Source organism: Poecilia reticulata, linkage group LG22 (genome assembly GCF_000633615.1).
Source record: "Poecilia reticulata strain Guanapo linkage group LG22, Guppy_female_1.0+MT, whole genome shotgun sequence".
In the NCBI taxonomy this organism is placed as follows: Eukaryota; Metazoa; Chordata; class Actinopteri; order Cyprinodontiformes; family Poeciliidae; genus Poecilia; species Poecilia reticulata.
The window spans coordinates 2232380-2242136 of NC_024352.1; positions in this window are offsets into that span (position 1 = coordinate 2232380).

Sequence of the window (9757 nt, forward strand, 5' to 3'; positions counted from 1 at the left end):
TATATAATAAATATATATTAGTATTTATGACTTTTACCTGAGTTGTTTTGGTGTCATTTTATATTGCTGCACTTCAAGTTCAGCTCATTTTGTGTTTTTTGAGGCATGAAAAGTATTTCTGTTGGTCAAATTAGAGATCATATTTTTCATAAAATGAGAGACGTGTTCACTGGACTTCACTGCCATAAATTAGAGCAGATTACAGTCACAACTCTTGGAGGCATGAAAGGCTTTTTGTTTTGTTTGAAAATTGGAAGCAAATTTGATCAGTTTCCTCATCCGTACTACATACATACTATTTTGGCCTTATCCAGGACCTGGACTGCACTCTATTATAACTAAACTTCAATTGGTAGTTAACTGTCCATATAATTGAATTAATATTATGATCTATTTCTGTTTATAAGTTGATTCTGTTTGTCTCATAAAGTGCTGTGAGTTTGGACTATATAGTATAAACAAAAATAATTAAATTACAATTTTGTTTTTTTGTCTTGGTGATTTATTTCATTTTACATTCATGACTCGCCTCCTTCAGCAAAGAAACCTCAAGTAAGCTTTAAAGTTTAAAATTTTGAAAGATGTTGAGTGTTTAGACATGTCTGTGATGTGGTTTTAGACATATGAAGGGGCTTACAATTTTTTTTTGTTAAGACAAAAAATCTTACTGTACTAGTTACAGTTTAACCATGTCACCAATAAACCCAAAGAATAAACACATGAATAAAATGAACTGTAAAAACGTATAGAAGTTTAAATCACTTAAATTTGTCGATGGTGTTTGGAAAAATTTCTATAAGGAGTGACTTGAATGGACAGAAAGCAAACAGGTCTTCCCAAGACCTTCACAAGTTTATTGCTGAAAACATGCAGACTACACAGATAATCAGGACCGCTGCACTGGAGAACCTGTGCAGCGGTACTCCAGTGACCGCTGCACGGGTCATCTTCCAGGTGTTGAACGAGCATAACTTCACCACACATCAGCCTGGTATTTTTCATTTGATTTCTGACAAAAGATAGGATAGCCTCTGAAAAACTGGAAATAAGCAGGTTCTGCTTTTCCATGAGAACAATCCATAATGCACTTAATTTGAATGACCTCAATGACTGCTCACTGCAAAAGACTTTACTGTTGGAAAAAAAAAAAAAACATACTGGATCTTGTTTAAAGTTTGATTCAGAAGATTTGAAAAAGCCAGAAAAATCCTGGAAGAATAAACTCTGGTCAGAGGACACCAGAATGGTATGAGGGGCCGTTTAGGACAAAATCTATGTTTTGTCTCACACACTACAAAAAACTCACGCACACTCATAAAATACTCAAATTGCATATACACACTACTAAAATGTCACACCCGCACACAAACGCTATCTTTCTCGCACACATATACTGTACTAACTCGCACACGCACACAAATGTTTCTTTCTCACATACACAAGACTAAAGTTGCACACACACGCACACACACACGCGCACACACACACACACACACAGTACTAAGACTCGTTTTTTGAATGTGTGAGAATTGTCACGGAAGAGGCGGGGCATAATTTTTTGATCAAACTGCGCATGTGTTGATCCTAAACTATAAGCTTCGATTGTTGACTCACTGTATGTTCTATTACTTAGTATATTTGTGCTTTTAAATATACATAGAACTTTAAACTTTCTTGTAGGTTAAATGTGCTATAGAAATAAATAAATCTGATTGATTGATTGATTGATTGATTGATTGATTGATTGATTGATTGATTGATTGATTGATTGATTGATTGATTGATTGATTGATTGATTGATTGATTGATTGATTGATTGATTGATTGATTGATTGATTGATTGGAAATAGCAAAATTGCTGTAGTACAATCTGTCCACTGGGTGCCAGCATTTCAGGAATTATTAACCGGCGCCAACTAGAGCCGAAGAAGAAAGAGTCTGCTATACCGAACATGGCTAACTCTAGTTCAAAACGAGGCGGTATTGGACCGCAGTGAAGATAGTTTCAAGTTGGATATTCGATATGCGAGCTCCGGGGAGTAGGGGCGTTTTGCTCAAGGTTATGAACTCCCGGCCGCAGCGGCCGAAGGTTCACTTAGGGACTGTCAACAAATTACCGAACCAAACATTACTGTCAAAGAAATGTTAATAAATGCCTTGAATTGTAACCAACTAACTAATTGTCAGTGCTAATTCATGCTTTTACATGACACAATATCATCTATTAAATTTTAAAGTCATATACAATATTTTCAATAATTTTAATACTAAATAATATAATCTTTTCTTCAATAGCTTCCAGGTCATGCGAAGTATTGACTCAGAATCACTTAGAAATTGTTCTACTAGTCTGTATAGATGAGGCACAAACATTTGTTTTCTATTTTTAGATTTGAGTATTTTTTGAGTGTGCTTGCGTTTTTTGTAGTGGTGAGAGACAAAACATAGATTTTGTCCTAAACGGCCCCTCATAGAATGGTGTTGCGTCCAAACCCCATGTGGAAACATCATGTTGGAAACATACAGCATACAAAATGTACCGGGTCTTTCTTAAACAGAACCTGAACATTTTTCACCAGGACAACGATGACACTCACCCTGTCAAATCAAACCTTCTAGAATCGACAGTGAGTTAAACGATTGAAACCAACAATATGTGAGAAAAGTTAAAGTCTTGATGTCCTAAAGAGCTTCTACTGTGTGTTAGACTGGATCAAAATCACACTTCAGCAACTTAGATAGGTTCTTCATGCAAGACTCATGTTAAAGTCAACATTCCCAACTATTAATTATTCAGTACATTTCAGTAAGCCTGCTTACTTTTTATCACCTGTAATATTCCACCTTATTAGTCATATTTAATGGTCCAACATAAAGCCGGTAAAATATGTATGTAAACATGACAATGTTTTCCTCGGTTTAAATACTTTCATTGGGGCTATTGACATAAATTCAGTCCATCTGATGGACACTTTATGTCAGTGCCCCCAATAGAAATATATAAACCGAGGAAAACACTCATGTATTTCATACATTACCCATTCCTTTAAATCTGCATATAGCATCATTTAGTACTGCTGTTCCCTTCTGTAAACCTCAGCAGTCCTTCAGTAAGGACCTCTGGGTTATGGGGAGCAAAGTATAGTGGTTGTGTTTTTGTCCAATGGCAGAGTTTATATAGATCTGGCTGCTGACCTTAGCTCCTCTTTTGAACGTAAAGTTGCCCTTTTCTTTTACATTATATGAACGGCAGAATCTGTGTGCATGTCTGCTGTAAGGCAGTGAAGGAAGCAGAACGCAATATAGAAGGATTGGAGTCCAGTGAGGGTGTGATGCTTTGGCAATGTTATTGTGACATCTACATCTACATAGGCATTGTGGCTGAATTAGTAAGTACATCCATGGATTTCCTAAAAGAGGTGAATATATATAATGCAAAAAAATAGGACCAAAACTGAGAATATGTTTAAGATTTGAATTATGTTAAAATATTTGCCAAAGTATTCGGGCAGAACATAGGAATTTTAAATCTTCAAGTATCATTTGTTGAAAGATGAATAAATGACAGCAGCTGCAGCTGCAGCAGGTGATAGAACAACATGCACTGTGCATGTCTGTGTTCTTGGTGTTTTTCAGGTACTCAACCTTAAAGTAAAACAGAAAAATGAGTTTTTGTGAAATCCTTATGATATATGTCAGCCATCCAGGAGATGGCTCTGCTTTGCTGTGCTCAGTTCTCATCCTGTTTGTTGGCAGTGAATAAGGTGCATGCTCACTGTTGCAAGTAATCACTTCCACAACATGTCTGTTTCACTCACCTCTGAGTCGGCCTTTTAATTGTTCCACTGTCAAAATATCTTCTAAAAGTTTAAAACTGTGTAAATTTGACTGTGTTGTGTTAGACAGGTTTCACATTTTGCTGAGCAAGACGACAATTTCGTTTCACTGCACTCTGGGGAATATTTCATTCAGTGCAGGCAGGCTGCATTTCAACATTAATAAGACTTAAAGGTGAATAAGGTAAAGTGTAAAGATATCTTATGACAGATAAAACCCAGATGTTACAGCACAACAAACTGCTTATAAATTTAATTGAAACAAAAATGTATATTTTGATCAAATAAAATATTAATTACTTTTAATCTAATGTTGCAAATTCAATATCTTTTCAAAATATTTGAAAGTACCCCATAAAATTCCCATGCAGTTTAAATTGAGATAGTAGTTTGCATTTTCTTCTCCCTAAATTTTCATTATGATAAGTTGTGTTTTTCTTGTGACTTCTTACAAAACCAAATAAAAAATGTAGGCTAAAACGTATTTTTGTCTGACATCTTAATCTAAGTTATTTGATCCGCTATGGAGAGAATTTCACTGGATGGCCATATCACAGTTTTTCTTTCCATACCACTTTGTTCTGAAATTGTTTTTCATGTTGGCACATTACATAGATGTTCTTCCAAAAGCCCCAGGCTCTCTCCTTCAAGCTCTAAATTGCTATGAATCTTTGGGAAACAAAAGAATCGGAGTGCAGCGGCTCTGCAGCAAAGAGGCTTCAGCTCAAAGGCCATATTGGACGTCGTCTGTGTTTCTGTGGAACGCCATCATGTCTGCCCAAGCCACAGAATAGCATGGTTCTTTTACAGCTGTCCTGAATTATTTAGGTTAATAAAATCATTTTACACATTTTATTAAAAATTGTTGGGGTATAAAGTGTACAAAATGTAGTCATCATATTTTGTATACCACTATAGTCATGGTCTAAAACAAAAAACATTATTTTATGAATCTGTAAAATGTCACTGGAAGCATGTCATCCACCTCTCTGTCCCTTTCTATGTGTGTCTATTTTAGTCTTCTGTGATTCTTTAAACAAATTCAAAGCCTCTTGAATTCTGAACTGTCTTCTAGTTTATTTATTTTTTTATTAAACTTTTAAAGATGAAGTCCCCAAAATGTCAAAAACCAAGTCTGTGATCGCCTTGGGCCCGACTGGTCTCTTTCAGAATCCTCCATCATTTACCCGGTGCTTTATTCTTCAGCGGCCTTCTCAAGGATCCACATACATGAACTCTGGTCGTCCTGTATTTTTAGGAAGATTTCTTTCTGTGTGTATTGAAGACAATCAGAAGCTGCTGTGAAGCCCCTCCAACTTGTTGAACGATGGGAAACATTCAGTGTAAATTACCCCAAAAAAGTTTCTGGCCGTGACAGCGGCAGCCGCTCTGCAGTCACCCCCAACCCTCCCCATGACCCTCGCTCCCTGTGCCCTGCTCCCTGCCACCCTTCCCCATTAGCCGCAGCTATTACAGCCCCTCAGAGAGAGTCATTACCGCTCCCATCCATGATGATGAAGCTCTCTGCTCGAAACATCGGCAGCTTGTACAGGCTGTGCTTGATTGGCAGGATACGAGGGACGGGGTGGGGGTGCGGAGGGGACGGGGAGGTAGGGTGATGAAGGAGGAATGGAGGTTTGGTATAGGGGGTTTGTGTGATGGGAACTCCACTTGAAATGTGAATTGGCTTTGCCACTCCAATCAGGCCACTGGATGGCAAATGAAGTGTGTCTCTTTCACCCTTTCTCTTTCTTTCTCTCTCTCACCCTCCCTCGTCATACCCAGCCCTTACATTCCCCCTACCCCCAACACACACACACACACACACACACACACACACACACACACACACACACACACACACACACACACACACACACCCCCGCACACACACGCACACACACACACCTTCTTATCCCCCTACTCTCCCTTCACACTTTTCCTCTCTGTCTCAGTGGAAAAAGAAAAGGGGAGTTCATGTGGGAGCGCTTGACAGCAACACAATCAAATTTCTATTCAGCTCMCCCGCCTGCCTATTTTACCTTCTCGGCAGCCAGGCATGCCATGCACGCTAACACACAGGCCGGCTAGCCAATTAGAACACTGTGCAGAGAATTTGTGAAAGATACAAAAGGTCTTTGGAGGTTTGGACAGGTGTCTCATTTGGCTGCAGGACATAGTTTAGAGGAGTTTTCTGTGTGTATGGCTGAATTCGTGGGCAGAAAGCGTTCAAGGTTATTTGTAGTGCTGTCATTTTTCTTAGCTTTTTCCAACGGCCTTGTCGCCGTCTGTTGATCCCTTCACTCCTTCCCCCCTCCCCCCCTCCATTGAAATGATGGGTACTTTTAACTGAACCAAGAGAAAGAATGCAGGGTAGTGTGTTGGGTCATTTCAGGCTTCAGTGTTGGTAAAAACACACTTCTCTTTCTTCTACATCCAGCAATTTCAGTGGATTCGGAAAAACAAGAGCAGAGATAATTGGTTTGCTGGTTCGCAGCTGTTTGTTTTACAGGGTTATTATCCAGCAGCTCCTTTATGGCTAGCAGGACAGAAATTTCTCATTAGCATATACAAACACAGAGAGATGTGGGAACACGAAAAAATGCGCCAGTGTTTAATACCAAACGTTCCCTCTCTCACACACAGATGACACACAAAACATGCAAATACACTCCATAATAGAGCAGCGCTGACACTGCCTCCAGCTGTGAGGACATGCAGGAAGGTGTCAGGGGGAGTAAAGAGGAGAGATGCAGGATGGGAGGGACAAGGCGTGAACTATTTGTTCAGCCGACAACAGCGGGACGAGAGGAGAGGAAGAATAAAAACAGATGTAGCTGTAATTAGCACTGGGCCTGGTGGTGGCGGCAATGCCAGCACATGCTGGTGGTGGAGCTGACGGGAGAACAGTGGAGGCTGACGGTGCCTTTCACCCTCTGCCATCATCATCATCACCATCATCATCATCAGAGCCTACACAAACCAACAATCGCTGTCAGTTTGTGTCAGAGCAGAGCATGTCATTGCAGCACAATGGCGGCTGTCAGTTAGCTCAAGTTCATCTGGATCAACTCAGTTTACTGTGTTTGCTTTGGAGGAAGATGGATGTGTTTGCTTGTTGTCGTGTGTTTAGTTTGGTCTAACTTTGGTTGGCTGATTTGGATGAGTACTTGGTTTAAAATGGGATTCATCCTGAATAGTCTGATCTAATGATTTTGGACTGACTTGGTGTTTATGCCCAGTGAGCTCTATTTTATGCTTACCTTGGAGTTGGATTTAAGTTTAAATGCATATCAGGCTGGCTTAGGTAGCTTAGTCTGTGATGTCTTGAACAGTTTTACATTAAAACGGCAGAATGTGTCTTTTATAAACAACATGTGTTTTTCATATTGTTAAAATTGTCACTATGTCACTGTTACTATCACTGTGAAAAAATTGAGCTCCTCTGCCTCCCCCCTGTGGTCCTACAGCCATCTGCAGAAATACACCACTCAGTCAAAAACAACCAATCAGAGCGAGGAGGAGGGTTTTAGTACTGCCAATCAAGCTTATGTGCGAGCTGCTCAATGTTCAAATGCTGCAGAAACAACTTACCATTACAGGAAAACTGTTTACACATTGTCATTGGTGGCTATGCTAACTAGCCTTATCATTCGTAGCAGACTCCAGTGTGATGAAATAGCTATACCCTACCTGAGAGCAAAGGGGAGGGTGTGAGCAGCAAATACACAAGTATGATTGACAGTAGTAAGACCCTCCTCCTGGCTGACTGGTTGTTTCTGAACCACATGGACGAGGAAGAGGAGCTAATATTTTTGTCACAGATTTTCTGTCTCATATTATACTGTCACAACCTAATAACAATATGAGTAACAAACATATGTAGAAAACATATTGTCTATAAAAGTGACATGCTTTAAACATAGTATCTCTGCTAGTTTTTTAGAGCTGCAGTGTGTGTAGTTTAAAAGTAATGCTAATTTGCTTTTTTTTTTCTGGAAACCATGGATTTTTTAAATTGTTGGGTTTGTTTGGGTTTTTAATGGGATTTGAAGTAAGTTCTGAAGCTGCATGGTCAACATTTGAAGAGGCAACAGGCTTACCAAGCTATATGAGCTTGATTGTTTTTCCTTCTTCATATCTAACCATCGGATGGATTTTCTTTGTTCAAACTTTTGTAATTTATTTACTTTCTTGCAGAATTTGTTAATACTTTAATTATTTTGAGTTATTAATGATGTAATGCAGGCTGTTTCTCCTGTGTGTCTCTATGTTCTCCTTTGATGGACTCAGCTACAGACAGAAACAATTTAATTCGTTCTGGGTTAGATATAAATGGACTAGTGAAAATACTCTGAAAACAATTTACCATGTTGACAAAAACATTATCAACAAACACGTAACCTAAATGTTAAGCGTTTATGAAGCAAAATTATTTTTGTGTCATTATAAACCATAAAACCACTCAAAAAGGTGAGATAATAAAGTGAATATAAATCTAAATTTAAACTCCTCTAATCCAGCAGGGATTTTCATCAACTAGTACATTGTAAATTATTTTAGAAAGTTTTTTGCAAAATTGAAATAGTCCACATATCAGACTTTCATTCAGCTGCATGAGCTTTCAATAATAACTTTACTAAAGATGTGAGCACATTTTAGGCGTCAAATCATAAAATCTTTATCTGTTGGGTAAACTAAGCCTCCGTTTGTCTCCTGTTGTGTTTCGTCTCTGACCGTGTTGCTGTGTTTTGATGCAGTTAAATGAGGTTGGTATGTGAGTTGTGAGAGCCTGTTCAGTTGCCCAGAGGGGGTGAGGACAGGGGACAAGAGGTGGAGGGGGAGGTGGTGGTGGGGTGTTAAGAAAAAGTAATGTGAGAAAGCTGGAGGTAACAGCTATTGTGGGGAAGGTGTGAACGACAGAGCGAGAAGATGTGGGGAGAACTGAAGGGTGCTCCTTGTGGGGAAGAAGGCCCTTTTGAGGAAGAGCCCCCTCAACCCCCAGTTTCTTGAATCCCCCCAATTAGGCAAACATTAACATCAATTAAGGGCCCTAACAGGAACAGAGGCTCTATATAATTACCTTAATGGGCGGACGCTTTCTCTCCGTCCCTCTCCCTTTCTGTCTTTTTTATATCCTCAATCTCTTAAACAAACTCAGAGGGCCTTAGTGGGAGGGTGGGGAGCAGGGGGTACTGCTGAGGTTTGTGTGTATTTGGAGGATGGGACCTTTTGTGGTGGCCTTCTTTGAAAAAAAAAGCTCAGCTGAATTACTAAAAAAACAGAGAAGCTGTTCCCACAGAGAGCCAAAAGTGGGACAATACAGACCCCCGACCAAGCAGAGAGAGAGAGGGGCAGACAGGAGAGGGGAGAACATGGATGAAGACAGAGAGAGGGATCCTCGGGAAAAAAAGAGGAGAATTGAGGAATGAAGAAGAAAGCAGGTGAAAGATAAGGAGTGAAGGTCATATGGGAAGAGAGAAGGGACAAAAATCATTTGAAGATGTAGAGGAGAAGACGTCAAAGGTGGAAAGTGAAGTTACAAACTGAGAGAAACAATGGAGAGGACGTCGAAAGGAAGAGCAGAGAAGACAATACAAACATATCCTCTTCTGTCTGGAGTTCATTTTTGTTTTTCTTCATTGTCTTCAGCAGTTTTTATCAAAGTCAGAAAAATGAGGACAATATACAAATAAAGGAAATGTTAATCACCAGTAGAAGTGAATGCATTTTAGTTGTTGCCATTTCTACTTGTAAGATGGTGTATGTTCAGGAAACATATCACAAAATACGGCAAAGTTAGAACATTTATAGAAATGGTGAGTTACCAAACTGCAGATTCAGCATTCATAACCTGTTGGAGACGAACCAAGATTAAAACTGAAATAAATTAAGCTGTTTTTACATAATCCAAAGCTATA